Source organism: Lycium barbarum, unplaced genomic scaffold (assembly GCF_019175385.1).
Source record: "Lycium barbarum isolate Lr01 unplaced genomic scaffold, ASM1917538v2 unchr_scaffold_29, whole genome shotgun sequence".
Lineage (NCBI taxonomy): Eukaryota > Viridiplantae > Streptophyta > Magnoliopsida > Solanales > Solanaceae > Lycium > Lycium barbarum.
Genome location: NW_026843483.1, coordinates 29,061 through 49,771, shown reverse-complemented (window position 1 = coordinate 49,771; position 20,711 = coordinate 29,061). Strand labels below are relative to the sequence as shown.

General features: G+C 39.0%; 1 pseudogene; it reads right to left on the bottom strand.

Moving 5' to 3' along the window:
- Positions 1-2,309: 2,309 nt before the first annotated feature.
- Positions 2,310-19,573, bottom strand: LOC132625682 (cytochrome c-like; annotated as a pseudogene).
- Between the last annotated feature and the right edge of the window lie 1,138 nt (positions 19,574-20,711).

Genomic DNA, 20,711 nt, shown 5'->3' with positions numbered 1-20,711 from the left:
TCATAAAATAGATGATGGTTCCGTACTTACATTTACTTGATTTCTAAATATAGATAACTTTTGCGTTATCTAACTATAGATCAGTATTAGATTTGACACAGTACCTTGTTTTTGTTTACTCTCGCTTATGTTCAGTTCAGATCAGTTTTCTGGCTTTAAAGAGTGTTTTTTCAAGAATAGTCCCATGTAATAAAAGGATGTTGATCATGATATGAATGTTTTTTCAACAAGTAAATGTTTGAATAACACATACTGTTTGTACTAATTTGCATTTTCTTGACGTTTTTTGGGTTGTTTGTATAATTTCTTTGTTATTATTCGTTCCGGTCTGCAGTCTCAATTGTTGGAAACACTTTTAAGTATTATATTCACTTCTAACTACATTTTATCCCAAAACAAGTAACACTTGCTATTAAAAGGAACCTGACATAGTTTGACCTTTGATGATTGCATGAATTCATTTGTTGGACAAATGTTTCTAGGTGTTTGATGATTACATTAATTCATTGATTGGACTGAAATTTTAGGCTAAAGAGCCATGGCAGAGAAATCCAAAAAGTTCATGAAAGTTGGTGTGAAAAGTGGAATCCAATCACAACTTCTTAGATTCCGATTGAAGAGGAAGTATGGAGTTGCAAAAGACAAAATTTGTTCGTGATGTTCTAAAGAGTATTTGCTTTTCTCATGTGTGATAAAATCAAGCCATTCACTTGCATAGAGTACTAAAGATTGTGCTTAAATTTCTTGTACTTTTTGGGATGAACTTAAAGTTTCCATACGGCATTGTCTTTTTTTTTTCTTTTTTCTTTTTGGTCACGCATAATATTTTTTAGTTATTATTATTTATATTATCCGCGCATCGCGCGGATATGTATACTAGTAATAACAATAATATAATAAATAATTGAAAACGAGAGTAATCATTTTTCACATTTTTTGGACATTGAAATGCTTTACAAAAGATGAGATAATCAACGTTTTACATAATTAAGGACAAATGGTTAGATAAACATGAAATACTAAAACTACATACACGTTTAAGAAATTACAATAGTTCATTAAGTAAAACAAACTACAATATTTTTAAAGAAAAGGAAAGATTAAAGTAAGAAAAACAAATAATTTCATTAACTTTCCTGTTCCTTTTTGTATGGTGTAATTGAAGAAACATTTAAAGTATTTCGTTGTATCAAGACTTTTAATTATTTAATTTTAAATGCTATCTTTATTTATGAGTGAACTTCATTGATGTCATCATACAACAATCTGTAGCATTAAATATTTCTTATATTACTTGAGTATCATAATTATTTTTTCTTCCAAAAAGGGGTTAGCCAATATAAGTTTAATAAAAAATATCAAGTTAAAATCTAACTTGCATGCGTTAATTTGTTTCAAATAAAAAGGAAGTCTATATACTCTAAAAAAAATGTTGTTTTTTTAACTTACAAAAACTTTTATATAATCAAATATCCTAGAAATATTGAAAAATTATCTAACTACCTTTGCAACTGATATGATACAAAAACAACATAAAAAAGCAAGAGTAGAAAGAAAAAAAAACAATAAAAAAAATGAGTTGCAAATATACATTCCAATGTAACTTGAGTCTAGCTTATCACAGGCCCAAATGTCACTGGTACATTAATAGAACTGATAGAATTCCTTTAAGTATAGAAAGGGATGCACTTTTCTAGTTTGTAAATACATTTGACAACTCCTCCTTGATTCAATATCTATAATACACTTATCTATTCAGAAAAATAAAAAAGGCTCGCTTAAGCTAAAGACGAGACTCACAAAGTCACTTCAAAAGAGAAATTCTCAACTTCAAATACAAATTCTCAACTTCAAAAAAAAATAAAAAAAAATACAACGCTCATGTAAGAGGTAAGATTTCTGATCGACCCTAACCTTCATTATTAAGCTAAAAGAGTTCTCTCTGACCTTAATTTTATACGTTGATCCTTGCCTTAGCCTAACTTCACCCGGTATCCAAATATCCCACCTAGTAAGTGTTGCAACTATCCAAGTATTCAGGTACATTATCCTAATGGAGAATATATTATGTCCGAAAAACAGATTGTGGTTATGCCCAAGGAACTCAATGAACTAGAACAACGTTCTTTCATCCAGAATCCACTTTTTTTGCATTTTTTTTGGACTTGTAATGACAGACAATCAATGTATATACCTGCTTACTGGTTATGGAGAAACATATTTCTCTCTAATGGATCAAATTTTACTTTTAAATTTGCGTAGAATAAAAGAAGAGAAAGGACCAAGAAAAGCAGCACACCACCAAAACATAATCTTGAGAGAATGATGATATTAAAGTTGGCCTTGTCTGCCAAGAGTTTTTTACCTCTTCTCCAAGAGGTAACAAAAAAATTTACTATGACCCAGTTTTCTGGGAAACAAATGAGTCAGACCATAAGAGGTCTACTTATTATTTTTTTTTAAAAAAATCAATGGTTTATCTTCTTCCGCATAGCAAAACATGCCACCTATCAGACTACAAAATGGAAAATGTGTGTCAATGGTTCCTCATGCAGTAGCAGATTTCAGGTAGGCAATGAGGTCAGCGCGCTCATGTGGCTTCTTCAATCCGGGGAAAACCATCTTTGTTCCAGGTATGTACTGTAGAAACAATCAACAACATTGCATATAAAGAACATGCAGATTTTCTTGAAAGGAAATATAAGATAGTAGAAAAGTAAAGAGAACTACAATATGTATACTTCCATGCAATTCCCACAAGGGAGCATTCAAAAAAATTATGCAGCATGGTTGAGCCATCAAATAACCTTATATCTCGATGATAAACACAAAATATCTAACATAATGAAAATGCCAATCGCACCTTCTTGGGGTTGAGCAGATAATCATACAAAGTGTTTTCTCCCCAATTCACGGTCATGTTCTTATTGGCAGCAGAGTAGGAGTAACCAGCAGTAGTTCCGGACTGCCTTCCAAAAAGTCCATTCAAATTAGGTCCTGTTAAAATAGACACCGTTATAAGTTACAACACAACTCGTAAAACAATTCTAAAGAAAAGAATTACACATCTGCCAGACACCCATCACCTAGAAAAGATATGAAAAGATAATTGTCAACGTGGACCCTTTTAAGGAAGTACCAAGAGATTACGAGATTTGAGAAAACATTGGCAACAAAATCAAAGAAGGGGAAAGGACCATCTTACGTATAGAAGAAGTGGGATGGAATAACTATAATACCACCCCCTCCTACGACTCATTTGTCAACCATCAAAAAAGAATGATGAACACAAAAGTAATACAACGAACATTATTATACTGGTATTCTGCAAAATGAGTATCATTAAAAGTGGGATGGAATAACTATAATACCACCCCCTCCTACGACTCATTTGTCAACCATCAAAAAAGAATGATGAACACAAAAGTAATACAACGAACATTATTATACTGGTATTCTGCAAAATGAGTATCATTAATGGGTGTTTGCCACGTTGATGGCTAGTACTTATAAAGACTTCCGCTGATTTAACTCATGATATGTTGCATTTAATTTATAAATTGTTGGAGGCGAATGTTGAACCTGGCGGGTTCAAGTACCATTATTGTGTTGTTTAGGTTCTTCCGATGTTGTTCGTGACGTCGGATGCCGGTCACGTCCAGGGTGGGTTTCGGGTCGTGACAAGCTTGGTATCAGAGCCTAGGTTTAAATACGTCCTAGGATTATTGTTGGTGTCTGTGGAGCTGTGTCTAGTGGAGTTTTCCTTGTGCAGCCTGATCACCTACATGATTGAGAAACTCCCAGGACACTTATAGGTGTTTCCTATTCTTATTGACTCTAGATTGTGCTGTAGAGCCTAAAGTCTTTTTAGGATCGTTCTAATTCGCTCGTTAATTCGTGCCTTGCAGAAATGCCTTTGACGCGATCCAAAAATGGTAAACGAGGACGTCCCGCGAAAGCTAAGCAAAATCTGGGGGGCGCCAATGTTGGTAATGGAAATGATGCTGGAAATCAAGCACCACCTCCAGCACCGCCTGCTCCTGCTGTTCCCGTTGCGGGTGTGCCTGAGATTGGTACTATGCAAACGGCTATTCAAATGTTGACTGCTTTGGTTGCGGCTCAACAGCAGCGTGGAGGTGTGGGACCTCATGGTGGAGGCAGATTTAAGCAGTTCCTAGACTTAAAGCCACCAAAGTTCTTTGGGTCACGAGAGGTGGACGACCCCCAACACTTCTTAGATGAGACCTTTAAGGCATTGAGGGCAATGGATGCCCAGGATTCAGAAGCTGTGAGGCTTGCTTCGTATCAGTTGAAGGATGTTGCTCACGTATGGTTTGAGATGTGGGAATCGGAGAGAGGTGACGCTGCTTTAGCTCCGACGTGGGCTGAATTTGAGGAGACGTTCATGGAAAGGTTCTTGTCTGATGAGGAAAGAATTGCTATGGCTACGAAATTTGAGAAACTGGAGCAGGGTAACAAGTCAGTTCGAGAGTATAGTTTGGAGTTCACTCGTCTGTCAAAGTATGCTTTATACATGATTCCGACTGAAAAGCATAGGTTGACTCGTTTTGTGAAAGGCTTGGTACCACGTATCAAGTCTGCATGTGCTGTTGTTGCTATGTCTCCCACTTGCACCTTCTCATCTCTGGTTGGGTTTGCGGAACAACAAGAAAGTTGGAAAAATGAAGAGAGGGTGGATCGAGATCAGCACAAGAAGGCCCGATCAGCGGGTGGTTTTAGTAGTACTAATTATAAGGGAGGGCAGGGTAAAGTGTATTCTGCACCTGCTCATTCTGGCACCCATTCCCATGCCAGTGTGCCTTCGGGTAGGCAAGGCCAGAAAAATAATAACAATACTGGTAGGTTTTCGCGGGGAAATAGTCGTCCGCCAGTGTGGGAGGATCGTACCTGTCATCATTGTGGAGTGAAAGGGCATATAAAGAGGAACTGCGGAAAATGGCTACGTGAGATGGCTGCTATGAATAATCAAAAGAATAATTCGCCTGCTTCTGCATCTGCTAAAATTCCGTCTGTTGGGAATGCTACCAATAATTATCAGAATGCTCATAATAATGGCAAGGGAAAAGAAATTGCTAATACTTCTAGTGGAGGGACAGCTCGACTTTATGGGCTGACTCGTAGGGAGACAGCTGAGTCTTCTGACGCTGTGGTTACAGGTATTCTTACCATCTGTTCTCATGATGCTTACTCATTGATTGATCCGGGTTCAAATTTATCCTATGTGACTCCTTATTTTGCTATTGATATGGGTATGAAACCCGAATCTTTGTTGGAACCCTTTGCTGTTGATACGCCTACAGGTGTTCCTGTTATTGCTTCTAGAGTGTATAGAAATTGTGTTGTTGTGGTTAAAGGCCGTGAGTCTGTGGCCGATTTGTATGAACTTGAGATGGTGGATTTTGATGTAATTATGGGGATGGACTGGTTGTCGGCGTGCTATGCTAATGTGGATTGTCGCCATAAGTTGATTCATTTCGCTTTTCCCGATGAGCCCGTTATTGTATGGGAGGGTGAAATTGCCAAGCCAAAGGGTAGATTTATTTCCTATCTTAAGGCTCGTAAGATGATTACTAAGGGGTGTATTTACCATTTGGTTGCTGTTAATGATACAAAAGCCGTAGTACCCGAATTCACATCTGTTCCCATAGTGAGCGATTATCCCAAGGTATTTCGTGAAGACCTTCCTGGTATTCCTCCTGATAGAGTTATTGATTTTGGAATTGATGTTATTCCCGACACTCAACCTATTTCTATTCCACCTTATCGAATGGCTCCAGCGGAGCTAAGGGAATTAAAGGATCAATTGAAGGACTTGTTGGATAAGGGTTTTATTCGACCAAGTTCCTCGCCTTGGGGTGCTCCAGTTTTGTTTGTTAGGAAGAAGGATGGTTCCTTGAGAATGTGTGTTGACTACCGCCAGCTTAATAAAGTGACCATTAAGAATAAGTATCCTTTGCCTAGGATAGATGATTTGTTTGACCAACTTCAGGGTGCTAAGTTCTTTTCGAAGATCGACCTAAGGTCAGGATATCATCAATTGAAGATAAAGGAGGAAGATATCCCGAAAACTGCTTTCCGTACTCGTTATGGGCACTTTGAGTTTTTAGTCATGTCGTTTGGCTTGACTAATGCGCCTGCTGCATTCATGGATTTGATGAACCGTGTTTTTAAGCCGTATCTAGACCGATTCATTATTGTGTTTATTGATGACATTTTGGTGTACTCTAAGAATCGTGAAGATCATGCTAATCATTTGAGGATAACTTTGACAACACTTGAGGAGAACGAGTTGTATGCAAAATTTTCTAAGTGTGAATTCTGGCTTGATTCTGTGGCTTTCTTGGGCCATGTGGTAACCGGAGACGGAATTAAAGTAGACCCTCAGAAAATTGCAGCAGTGAAGGATTGGCCTAGACCCACTAGTGCGACTGAAATTCGTAGTTTCTTGGGTTTGGCAGGTTATTACCGAAAGTTTGTGGAAGGTTTTTCATCAATAGCCTCTCCACTAACTAAATTGACACAGAAGACTGCTAAGTTTTAGTGGTCTGAATCTTGTGAAAGAAGTTTTCAAGAGCTTAAGGCAAGATTGACTTCGGCTCCTATTTTGACGTTACCTTCGGGGTCTGGTGGATATGTGGTCTATTGTGATGCTTCTAGAATTGGTTTGGGATGTGTGTTGATGCAGAATGGTAAGGTGATTGCGTATGCTTCGCGTCAGTTGAAGAAGCATGAGAAGAACTATCCGACTCATGACTTGGAGTTGGCTGCTGTGGTATTTGCTTTAAAAATTTGGCGTCATTATCTGTATGGTGAGCATTGTGATGTTTTTACTGATCACAAGAGCCTACAATATATCTTCAAACAACGAGAGTTGAATCTCAGACAAAGGAGGTGGTTGGAGTTGTTGAAAGACTATGACTTGAACATTTTGTATCATCCTGGTAAGGCTAATGTGGTTGCTGATGCTTTGAGTAGAAAATCTATGGGCACGTTGGCTTATTTGCGTGCTCATGACATGCCCATGGGGAAAGAGATTCGAAGGCTCGCCAGTATTGGAGTTAGGCTTGATGAAACTAAAGATGGAGAGTTAGTGGGAATCACTCCATCACGGTCTGACATTGTGGAAAGGATTAAATCCAAGCAATATGATGATGAACTTTTGGCAAAGCTGAGAGATGGAGTGGAAAGGGGTGAGTACACTTCATTTACGGTTGGGACTGGCGATAGCGTTCTGCGATTACAAGGACGATTGTGTGTTCCCGATGTTGATGGTCTTCGACAAGAACTAATGATGGAAGCACATAGTTCTAAGTATTCGGTTCATCCGGGATCCACCAAGATGTATAAGGATTTGAAACAACACTATTGGTGGAAGAGTATGAAGGTTGATATTTCTAACCTTGTGGCTAAGTGTTTGAATTGCCAACAGGTGAAGGCCGAACATCAGAGGCCCGGTGGCTTGGCTCAAAACATTGAAATTCCTCAATGGAAGTGGGAGATGATAAATATGGACTTTGTTTCAGGTTTACCTCGCACAAGGGCCAAGTATGATTCAATTTGGGTGATCGTGGATAGACTCACGAAGTCTGCCCATTTTCTTCCTGTAAAGACATCATATGCTGCGGCAGAGTACGCTAAGTTATATTTGAAGGAGATTGTTAGGTTGCATGGTGTTCCGACATCTATCATATCTGACAGAGGTACACAATTTACTGCTCATTTCTGGCAGACGTTTCAAGAAGGTTTGGGGACTAGGGTGAAACTGAGCACTGCCTTTCATCCTCAAACTGATGGGCAAGCAGAGAGAACTATTCAAACTTTGGAGGATATGTTGCGTGCTTGTATAATTGATTTTGGAGGAAGTTGGGATGAACACCTACCTTTGGTGGAATTCGCTTATAATAATAGCTATCAAGCTAGTATTCAGATGGCTCCTTATGAGGCTCTTTATGGGAGGCGTTGTCGGTCTCCAATTGGTTGGTTTGAACCAACAGAAGTAGAGTTGTTGGGTCCTGATTCAGTTCATGAGGCGATCGAAAAGGTAAATCTTATTGTGCAACGACTAAAGACCGCTCAGGGTAGACAAAAGTCGTATACGGACATGAGGCGTAGGGAATTGGAATTTGCTGTTGGTGACAAGGTTTTCTTGAAAGTGTCACCTATGAAAGGGGTAATGCGCTTTGGCAGGAAGGGCAAGCTTAGTCCTCGCTACATCGGTCCTTATGAGATTGTTAAAAGAGTTGGAACGGTAGCATATGAGTTGAGGTTACCGGTTGAGATGTCCATGGTCCATCCGGTGTTTCACATTTCGATGTTAAGGTTGTATAAACCTGACCCTTCTCATGTGTTGAACTATGAAGAGGTTGAGATTGATCAATCCTTATCTTATGAAGAAGAACCAGTTCAGATTTTAGATCGCCAAGTTAGAAGGTTGAGAACAAAGGATGTTGCATCAGTCAAAGTGTTGTGGCGAAATCATAATACTGAGGAAGCTACTTGGGAAGCGGAAGAGGACATGAAGAAGAGATATCCGCACTTGTTCCCTATTTCAGGTATGAGTTAAGTTTTGAACTATTCGTGCGCAAGGTGATTGTGTGGTTAAATTCATGTTGGTTACTTACCTTCCTAGAATACTATCTTCATTCGGGGACGAATGATCTTAAGGGGGGGATAATGTAACACCTCGTGAATTTGAATTAAGTGTGAATATATTAAAAATCTAGTATTAAGATGATACTATATGTATATGAATCCATTCTTGATGAATTCGGGTGGAGAAGGATCGTTTTGAAGTCAAATCAACTAGTGAGGTTCTTAGGGGCTCTGAAATTCGCCTAAGTTTTGGTAGGTCTGTCTTCTGGGCGATTTTCATGAAAATGTGTTGAGAATTTGGAAATACATCCTTGATGAAAGTTGTAGATATTTGAAATAGCTTTCCAACGGTAGGTCGCCCAGCCCGAGCAACATTTTGTACAAAAGGTTATGACCATTTTACTGAAGACTGTCTTCGCTGGAAGTTTGGTGGCTTCGACGGAGTAGATCGACGCTTCGTCGATCTGATCGACGGTTCGTCGAATGAACCGTCGATTGTGCCTGACTCACTGGAAATTTGACGAATTCGACGGAGTAGATCGACGCTTCATCGATCTGATCGACGGTTCGTCGAATGAACCGTCGATTGTGCCTGACTCACTGGAAAATTGACGAATTCGACGGAACAGATCGACGGTTTGTCGATCTGATCGACGGTTCGTCGTTTGAACCGTCGATTGTGCCTGACGGGCTGAAAATTTATAAGTTGCCAAATTTTAGTTTTTCTTCCATTCTTTTCACTCTCAAAACCCTAAGGACGAAAATCATTCCCCAAGCCTCCAACACTAAGGTAAGAACATCTTAATCATTGATTATCAATCCTAACAATAAACCCATGATTCTTAACATGATTCTTGTGACAAAAACCTAGGGTTGCAACATAATTCTTTCCAAAGGGATTCAAGCTAGGGTTTGGGTGTTCTTCATTAGAAAGTGAATTGTTAAACCTTGTTTAACAAATTAAGGCATGTCTCTCTTTTAAGAACTTATTTTGAATGAAAATCACTTTTGAATCTATGGGTAGAAGTATGAATTTTCTTTCAAGATTTTTTTTTATGAATTAAAGGAAAACTAACCTTTTCATGTTTCTTGAACTCTAATTCATGTCTAAATGGTGGTTAATGTGTGTGAGGGGACAAACCCACATTAAACCTAGATTGTAACAAACCCTATAGAGGTATGAGATATTGTGAATGTTTTTCTTCTATGAGAGATGCGTAATGATGATGGTTAAGGGTTGGTAATGACATATTCATTGATGAATTTGGGACATGGAAATCTTTTGTAAAGAAGTTATATGTTTTCAAACCGTTGATTGGAATGACTTATTCCTTCGATATGGCTTAATGAATTTTAATGTTATTAATGGTGTGACTACTTTGAGATAAATTGTAAATCGGCTCCTATGCCATGAATCTTGTTGTTGTATTTGCCTTGCTATTCGGGAGGAAGAGTAGCCACTATGGATCCTAGTGCATTAATTGCCTTGCCATTCGGGAGGAAGAGTGGCCACTTCTGGGTTCGCTACCTGGGGGTGCATTAATTGCCTTGCTATTCGGGAGGAAGAGTAGCCACCGTGAAGTCATGTTCCGGTGTATTACGAAATGTTGATGATATTGAGTTGGGCTCATATAGGCGATTGTGATATCCATCTTTATTATGAAATTGGTATTTATGCCAGATTGATTTAAAGCTTAATTGAAACTGGTATTTTGAAATGGCTTATTAAACTGTGCAATAAGTGATATTAAGACTCATAAAGTGGAATAACAGTTTGTATACTATCTTTTTTTTCGGAACTGATTTCTTTATGTATTATTATATTTATGTCTATATTACTTATTGTCCCCGAGGCACTCACTGAGTACGAAGTACTCAGGCATACCATTGTTGTTTTTGGATGGTATGTTAGGTAACGGAGAAGAGCAGGTTCTTGACACTTCAGGCGCTTAGAAAGGACTCGCTGTTGCAGCTGATTTGGTGAGCCCACATCATTGTTCGTGGGACACTTCCTGTTTCATTTATTATTTTAGATTTCCGGGCTGCGTCCCGAAGTTTGAGGATTGTTATGTCTCTTAGAAGCTCCATAGATAGTTGTTAGAATTGTGGGTAGATTGTCAAAAGTCTCGTACGACTTAATGGGTGTTTGCCACGTTGATGGCTAGTACTTATAAAGACTTCCGCTGATTTAACTCATGATATGTTGCATTTAATTTATAAATTGTTGGAGGCGAATGTTGAACCTGGCGGGTTCAAGTACCATTATTGTGTTGTTTAGGTTCTTCCGATGTTGTTCGTGACGTCGGATGCCGGTCACGTCCAGGGTGGGTTTCGGGTCGTGACAAGCTTGGTATCAGAGCCTAGGTTTAAATACGTCCTAGGATTATTGTTGGTGTCTGTGGAGCTGTGTCTAGTGGAGTTTTCCTTGTGCAGCCTGATCACCTACATGATTGAGAAACTCCCAGGACACTTATAGGTGTTTCCTATTCTTATTGACTCTAGATTGTGCTGTAGAGCCTAAAGTCTTTTTAGGATCGTTCTAATTCGCTCGTTAATTCGTGCCTTGCAGAAATGCCTTTGACGCGATCCAAAAATGGTAAACGAGGACGTCCCGCGAAAGCTAAGCAAAATCTGGGGGGCGCCAATGTTGGTAATGGAAATGATGCTGGAAATCAAGCACCACCTCCAGCACCGCCTGCTCCTGCTGTTCCCGTTGCGGGTGTGCCTGAGATTGGTACTATGCAAACGGCTATTCAAATGTTGACTGCTTTGGTTGCGGCTCAACAGCAGCGTGGAGGTGTGGGACCTCATGGTGGAGGCAGATTTAAGCAGTTCCTAGACTTAAAGCCACCAAAGTTCTTTGGGTCACGAGAGGTGGACGACCCCCAACACTTCTTAGATGAGACCTTTAAGGCATTGAGGGCAATGGATGCCCAGGATTCAGAAGCTGTGAGGCTTGCTTCGTATCAGTTGAAGGATGTTGCTCACGTATGGTTTGAGATGTGGGAATCGGAGAGAGGTGACGCTGCTTTAGCTCCGACGTGGGCTGAATTTGAGGAGGCGTTCATGGAAAGGTTCTTGTCTGATGAGGAAAGAATTGCTATGGCTACGAAATTTGAGAAACTGGAGCAGGGTAACAAGTCAGTTCGAGAGTATAGTTTGGAGTTCACTCGTCTGTCAAAGTATGCTTTATACATGATTCCGACTGAAAAGCATAGGTTGACTCGTTTTGTGAAAGACTTGGTACCACGTATCAAGTCTGCATGTGCTGTTGTTGCTATGTCTCCCACTTGCACCTTCTCATCTCTGGTTGGGTTTGCGGAACAACAAGAAAGTTGGAAAAATGAAGAGAGGGTGGATCGAGATCAGCACAAGAAGGCCCGATCAGCGGGTGGTTTTAGTAGTACTAATTATAAGGGAGGGCAGGGTAAAGTGTATTCTGCACCTGCTCATTCTGGCACCCATTCCCATGCCAGTGTGCCTTCGGGTAGGCAAGGCCAGAAAAATAATAACAATACTGGTAGGTTTTCGCGGGGAAGTAGTCGTCCGCCAGTGTGGGAGGATCGTACCTGTCATCATTGTGGAGTGAAAGGGCATATAAAGAGGAACTGCGGAAAATGGCTACGTGAGATGGCTGCTATGAATAATCAAAAGAATAATTCGCCTGCTTCTGCATCTGCTAAAATTCCGTCTGTTGGGAATGCTACCAATAATTATCAGAATGCTCATAATAATGGCAAGGGAAAAGAAATTGCTAATACTTCTAGTGGAGGGACAGCTCGACTTTATGGGCTGACTCGTAGGGAGACAGCTGAGTCTTCTGACGCTGTGGTTACAGGTATTCTTACCATCTGTTCTCATGATGCTTACTCATTGATTGATCCGGGTTCAAATTTATCCTATGTGACTCCTTATTTTGCTATTGATATGGGTATGAAACCCGAATCTTTGTTGGAACCCTTTGCTGTTGATACGCCTACAGGTGTTCCTGTTATTGCTTCTAGAGTGTATAGAAATTGTGTTGTTGTGGTTAAAGGCCGTGAGTCTGTGGCCGATTTGTATGAACTTGAGATGGTGGATTTTGATGTAATTATGGGGATGGACTGGTTGTCGGCGTGCTATGCTAATGTGGATTGTCGCCATAAGTTGATTCATTTCGCTTTTCCCGATGAGCCCGTTATTGTATGGGAGGGTGAAATTGCCAAGCCAAAGGGTAGATTTATTTCCTATCTTAAGGCTCGTAAGATGATTACTAAGGGGTGTATTTACCATTTGGTTGCTGTTAATGATACAAAAGTCGTAGTACCCGAATTCACATCTGTTCCCATAGTGAGCGATTATCCCAAGGTATTTCGTGAAGACCTTCCTGGTATTCCTCCTGATAGAGTTATTGATTTTGGAATTGATGTTATTCCCGACACTCAACCTATTTCTATTCCACCTTATCGAATGGCTCCAGCGGAGCTAAGGGAATTAAAGGATCAATTGAAGGACTTGTTGGATAAGGGTTTTATTCGACCAAGTTCCTCGCCTTGGGGTGCTCCAGTTTTGTTTGTTAGGAAGAAGGATGGTTCCTTGAGAATGTGTGTTGACTACCGCCAGCTTAATAAAGTGACCATTAAGAATAAGTATCCTTTGCCTAGGATAGATGATTTGTTTGACCAACTTCAGGGTGCTAAGTTCTTTTCGAAGATCGACCTAAGGTCAGGATATCATCAATTGAAGATAAAGGAGGAAGATATCCCGAAAACTGCTTTCCGTACTCGTTATGGGCACTTTGAGTTTTTAGTCATGTCGTTTGGCTTGACTAATGCGCCTGCTGCATTCATGGATTTGATGAACCGTGTTTTTAAGCCGTATCTAGACCGATTCATTATTGTGTTTATTGATGACATTTTGGTGTACTCTAAGAATCGTGAAGATCATGCTAATCATTTGAGGATAACTTTGACAACACTTGAGGAGAACGAGTTGTATGCAAAATTTTCTAAGTGTGAATTCTGGCTTGATTCTGTGGCTTTCTTGGGCCATGTGGTAACCGGAGACGGAATTAAAGTAGACCCTCAGAAAATTGCAGCAGTGAAGGATTGGCCTAGACCCACTAGTGCGACTGAAATTCGTAGTTTCTTGGGTTTGGCAGGTTATTACCGAAAGTTTGTGGAAGGTTTTTCATCAATAGCCTCTCCACTAACTAAATTGACACAGAAGACTGCTAAGTTTTAGTGGTCTGAATCTTGTGAAAGAAGTTTTCAAGAGCTTAAGGCAAGATTGACTTCGGCTCCTATTTTGACGTTACCTTCGGGGTCTGGTGGATATGTGGTCTATTGTGATGCTTCTAGAATTGGTTTGGGATGTGTGTTGATGCAGAATGGTAAGGTGATTGCGTATGCTTCGCGTCAGTTGAAGAAGCATGAGAAGAACTATCCGACTCATGACTTGGAGTTGGCTGCTGTGGTATTTGCTTTAAAAATTTGGCGTCATTATCTGTATGGTGAGCATTGTGATGTTTTTACTGATCACAAGAGCCTACAATATATCTTCAAACAACGAGAGTTGAATCTCAGACAAAGGAGGTGGTTGGAGTTGTTGAAAGACTATGACTTGAACATTTTGTATCATCCTGGTAAGGCTAATGTGGTTGCTGATGCTTTGAGTAGAAAATCTATGGGCACGTTGGCTTATTTGCGTGCTCATGACATGCCCATGGGGAAAGAGATTCGAAGGCTCGCCAGTATTGGAGTTAGGCTTGATGAAACTAAAGATGGAGAGTTAGTGGGAATCACTCCATCACGGTCTGACATTGTGGAAAGGATTAAATCCAAGCAATATGATGATGAACTTTTGGCAAAGCTGAGAGATGGAGTGGAAAGGGGTGAGTACACTTCATTTACGGTTGGGACTGGCGATAGCGTTCTGCGATTACAAGGACGATTGTGTGTTCCCGATGTTGATGGTCTTCGACAAGAACTAATGATGGAAGCACATAGTTCTAAGTATTCGGTTCATCCGGGATCCACCAAGATGTATAAGGATTTGAAACAACACTATTGGTGGAAGAGTATGAAGGTTGATATTTCTAACCTTGTGGCTAAGTGTTTGAATTGCCAACAGGTGAAGGCCGAACATCAGAGGCCCGGTGGCTTGGCTCAAAACATTGAAATTCCTCAATGGAAGTGGGAGATGATAAATATGGACTTTGTTTCAGGTTTACCTCGCACAAGGGCCAAGTATGATTCAATTTGGGTGATCGTGGATAGACTCAGGAAGTCTGCCCATTTTCTTCCTGTAAAGACATCATATGCTGCGGCAGAGTACGCTAAGTTATATTTGAAGGAGATTGTTAGGTTGCATGGTGTTCCGACATCTATCATATCTGACAGAGGTACACAATTTACTGCTCATTTCTGGCAGACGTTTCAAGAAGGTTTGGGGATTAGGGTGAAACTGAGCACTGCCTTTCATCCTCAAACTGATGGGCAAGCAGAGAGAACTATTCAAACTTTGGAGGATATGTTGCGTGCTTGTATAATTGATTTTGGAGGAAGTTGGGATGAACACCTACCTTTGGTGGAATTCGCTTATAATAATAGCTATCAAGCTAGTATTCAGATGGCTCCTTATGAGGCTCTTTATGGGAGGCGTTGTCGGTCTCCAATTGGTTGGTTTGAACCAACAGAAGTAGAGTTGTTGGGTCCTGATTCAGTTCATGAGGCGATCGAAAAGGTAAATCTTATTGTGCAACGACTAAAGACCGCTCAGGGTAGACAAAAGTCGTATACGGACATGAGGCGTAGGGAATTGGAATTTGCTGTTGGTGACAAGGTTTTCTTGAAAGTGTCACCTATGAAAGGGGTAATGCGCTTTGGCAGGAAGGGCAAGCTTAGTCCTCACTACATCGGTCCTTATGAGATTGTTAAAAGAGTTGGAACGGTAGCATATGAGTTGAGGTTACCGGTTGAGATGTCCATGGTCCATCCGGTGTTTCACATTTCGATGTTAAGGTTGTATAAACCTGACCCTTCTCATGTGTTGAACTATGAAGAGGTTGAGATTGATCAATCCTTATCTTATGAAGAAGAACCAGTTCAGATTTTAGATCGCCAAGTTAGAAGGTTGAGAACAAAGGATGTTGCATCAGTCAAAGTGTTGTGGCGAAATCATAATACTGAGGAAGCTACTTGGGAAGCGGAAGAGGACATGAAGAAGAGATATCCGCACTTGTTCCCTATTTCAGGTATGAGTTAAGTTTTGAACTATTCGTGCGCAAGGTGATTGTGTGGTTAAATTCATGTTGGTTACTTACCTTCCTAGAATACTATCTTCATTCGGGGACGAATGATCTTAAGGGGGGGATAATGTAACACCTCGTGAATTTGAATTAAGTGTGAATATATTAAAAATCTAGTATTAAGATGATACTATATGTATATGAATCCATTCTTGATGAATTCGGGTGGAGAAGGATCGTTTTGAAGTCAAATCAACTAGTGAAGTTCTTAGGGGCTCTGAAATTCGCCTAAGTTTTGGTAGGTCTGTCTTCTGGGCGATTTTCATGAAACTGTGTTGAGAATTTGGAAATACATCCTTGATGAAAGTTGTAGATATTTGAAATAGCTTTCCAACGGTAGGTCGCCCAGCCCGAGCAACATTTTGTACAAAAAGTTATGACCATTTTACTGAAGACTGTCTTCGCTGGAAGTTTGGTGGCTTCGACGGAGTAGATCGACGCTTCGTCGATCTGATCGACGGTTCGTCGAATGAACCGTCGATTGTGCCTGACTCACTGGAAATTTGACGAATTCGACGGAGTAGATCGACGCTTCGTCGATCTGATCGACGGTTCGTCGAATGAACCGTCGATTGAACCGTCGATTGTGCCTGACTCACTGGAAAATTGACGAATTCGACGGAACAGATCGACGGTTTGTCGATCTGATCGACGGTTCGTCGTTTGAACCGTCGATTGTGCCTGACGGGCTGAAAATTTATAAGTTGCCAAATTTTAGTTTTTCTTCCATTCTTTTCACTCTCAAAACCCTAAGGACGAAAATCATTCCCCAAGCCTCCAACACTAAGGTAAGAACATCTTAATCATTGATTATCAATCCTAACAATAAACCCATGATTCTTAACATGATTCTTGTGACAAAAACCTAGGGTTGCAACATAATTCTTTCCAAAGGGATTCAAGCTAGGGTTTGGGTGTTCTTCATTAGAAAGTGAATTGTTAAACCTTGTTTAACAAATTAAGGCATGTCTCTCTTTTAAGAACTTATTTTGAATGAAAATCACTTTTGAATCTATGGGTAGAAGTATGAATTTTCTTTCAAGATTTTTTTTTATGAATTAAAGGAAAACTAACCTTTTCATGTTTCTTGAACTCTAATTCATGTCTAAATGGTGGTTAATGTGTGTGAGGGGACAAACCCACATTAAACCTAGATTGTAACAAACCCTATAGAGGTATGAGATATTGTGAATGTTTTTATTCTATGAGAGATGCGTAATGATGATGGTTAAGGGTTGGTAATGACATATTCATTGATGAATTTGGGACATGGAAATCTTTTGTAAAGAAGTTATATGTTTTCAAACCGTTGATTGGAATGACTTATTCCTTCGATATGGCTTAATGAATTTTAATGTTATTAATGGTGTGACTACTTTGAGATAAATTGTAAATCGGCTCCTATGCCATGAATCTTGTTGTTGTATTTGCCTTGCTATTCGGGAGGAAGAGTAGCCACTATGGATCCTAGTGCATTAATTGCCTTGCCATTCGGGAGGAAGAGTGGCCACTTCCGGGTTCGCTACCTGGGGGTGCATTAATTGCCTTGCTATTCGGGAGGAAGAGTAGCCACCGTGAAGTCATGTTCCGGTGTATTACGAAATGTTGATGATATTGAGTTGGGCTCATATAGGCGATTGTGATATCCATCTTTATTATGAAATTGGTATTTATGCCAGATTGATTTAAAGCTTAATTGAAACTGGTATTTTGAAATGGCTTATTAAACTGTGCAATAAGTGATATTAAGACTCATAAAGTGGAATAACAGTTTGTATACTATCTTTTTTTTCGGAACTGATTTCTTTATGTATTATTATATTTATGTCTATATTACTTATTGTCCCCGAGGCACTCACTGAGTACGAAGTACTCAGGCATACCATTGTTGTTTTTGGATGGTATGTTAGGTAACGGAGAAGAGCAGGTTCTTGACACTTCAGGCGCTTAGAAAGGACTCGCTGTTGCAGCTGATTTGGTGAGCCCACATCATTGTTCGTGGGACACTTCCTGTTTCATTTATTATTTTAGATTTCCGGGCTGCGTCCCGAAGTTTGAGGATTGTTATGTCTCTTAGAAGCTCCATAGATAGTTGTTAGAATTGTGGGTAGATTGTCAAAAGTCTCGTACGACTTAATGGGTGTTTGCCACGTTGATGGCTAGTACTTATAAAGACTTCCGCTGATTTAACTCATGATATGTTGCATTTAATTTATAAATTGTTGGAGGCGAATGTTGAACCTGGCGGGTTCAAGTACCATTATTGTGTTGTTTAGGTTCTTCCGATGTTGTTCGTGACGTCGGATGCCGGTCACGTCCAGGGTGGGTTTCGGGTCGTGACAATAATAGTAGAAATCGGAGCAGATAACACAGGATAATCAAAGCACAGGAAATAACAGATAATAGCAGAAATCGGAGCACAAGAAATTATATTGCAATAGTGCGACTACTAATAAGAACGAAATTAAATGAGTCACAATTGGAGCAAAATAATCATCACAAGTACCATAAAGTGTTCAACTCATAAATTCCTGAATCAAGTAAATCATAATTAAATGATTGTTAAACATCTAACTAAGCTATAATCAGAAATCCAAGAAAACATTACATAGAGACAACACGTTAAACAATACCTGGAGTGCTATTTGAATTTATTCTATCTGTTTCTTTTTGGACAAACAAAATCTTAATCTAAGTTCATAGAGCAATCACTAATTTAGCTGGGACAAAAACGTTTCCTTTAAAGCGAGATCTTAAACTCAGTGTTGTCAAAATACTAATAGCTTCTTTGGATGGTTGTTACCTATTGTATTGTGTTGTTAGTTTAAATACAGTGTTTTTTTTTATTGTTACTAAATTTTATTACATTGTAAGCATTATGTAACGATGAAATAATGATGAAAAGTCCAATTTGATGTAACGACTGATTGGGTGTGATCGAATTGTTATATGTGTGGCATTGTGTAACGACGAGAAGCAATAAGATCTTTGTATTCATCAAAAGAATATAGTACAGTACAATACAATACCACAAAATACACTATCATATAAGTAATATAATACATTCTGCAACGACATGGAACAACCATCCAAAGAAGGTGGAAGGCATGGTGGGGCTAAGAACAAAACGTTATAACATGTATTGCCCAAAAAACAAAAGTGTCACTAACTGGAAAAAGGAAACCAAATATATGACAGTAACATCGATCTACATGGGCCCATAATTGCAGATCTGATAGAATAATCAATCAATGTTTAGCCTTCACCAAAGAAAAATAAAAACAACAACAATATATTCATGAGATAAATAAATTTGTAAATAATAAAACACATGTAGAAGCAGAAAAATAACCATAATCATCAGATCTGACAAGAAATCTTTACACACAAAAAAATAAAAGGGATTGTAAGTAAGGAAGAAGGGTACCTTATTTGTGACCGGCACCTTTGTCGACAGTATGCCATTGAGCACATTTAGTCTTGAAGATCTTCTCTCCTGCTTTTTCGTTACCTGGTGGTGCCTCATTAAATGATGCCATTTTTCTTTGAACTGGTTTTTTTCTTTTCTGAATGTAGAGGAGAAAGGCAATATAGGTTTCCTTAGAAAATTATGGTGGCTTCAAAATATAACAAGGAGGAAGAAGAAAGCGACTTTATAGCATGTGATGTGGTGGACTTTTCAAGAGAATCGCTTCTTTTTTTCTAATTTTATTTATTTTTCCATATACAACTATTGGTTGGTTGGATGGTTGGTTTACAATTTGGTTCAAAATTGAACGGTCATTAATATTTTCCCAATTATTCTTTTTATTTAATATTAATATTAATATTTTATTTGCCCTATATTATTATATGTAAGAGTTCGGTCAAAATTCTGTCCGATCTCATGCCATACTTCTCCTTTTGTTATTCTCTTTTTTAAACACGTTAGCGTGAGTTTGCACCCACTTCCACGGTTCCACCAATGCGTACAATACCAGCTATTTTCACACATATTTTACTTCCAACTATTCTAATATTGGATCACTCCCTTGAAAGCATTTGTTATTATTATGTATGTCTTCTAGGCGGTAACCAACTTTTCAATTAAAGATCTTCTTTTAGAAAATTCTTCAGTTGATTTTTGTTCTCGTTTTTTTGTCAAAATAGAGAGAAGAAAAGGAGATTGTTAAAAATAAAAAGAATTCACGTAATTTTATCTCCACTAATCGACTGTGTTGCTCTCGTTAGGAAATTTTGGTTGCATTGACTGAAAGTGGCAAGGAAAAAGCGGTAATGGCTATTTTTTTTCCTTCACGTTAGAGTTGGGCGAAAATACAATCTTAAGAATCGTATCCAACTTCGTTTCATCTTTTATTTTTGTTTCTCTATCTTTATTGTTTCCTTTAAGCTGAATCAATTTTTTTCAATTTGAAATCAATCTCTTAGAATATTCTTCATAAGGAAAAATACCAACACAAAAGAACAGAGTCCGGAGCCTAAATGGCATTAAAATGCCCAAAATAAATCAAATGGGATTGTCCTTTCCACGATATACCAAAAGGGGTATATCGTGGATGGGGCAACGTTATACCCCAAAAAAAAAAATCAACTTGTCAGAGTAATATAAAAAAAAAATGTAAAACGTGGTCCACGTTTTACAAAAATCATATTTTGTAAAACGTTGGCCAGATTTAGAATCCGCAACTTAAATGATTCAAAAAGTGGGTCCGGGTACCAAAATAACCCATTAAAAAAAATGTAACCAAATTACCCTTTGCGCACTAAATTAGTGCGCAATATAGGTTTTTTTTCCCCAACAATTTTAAAG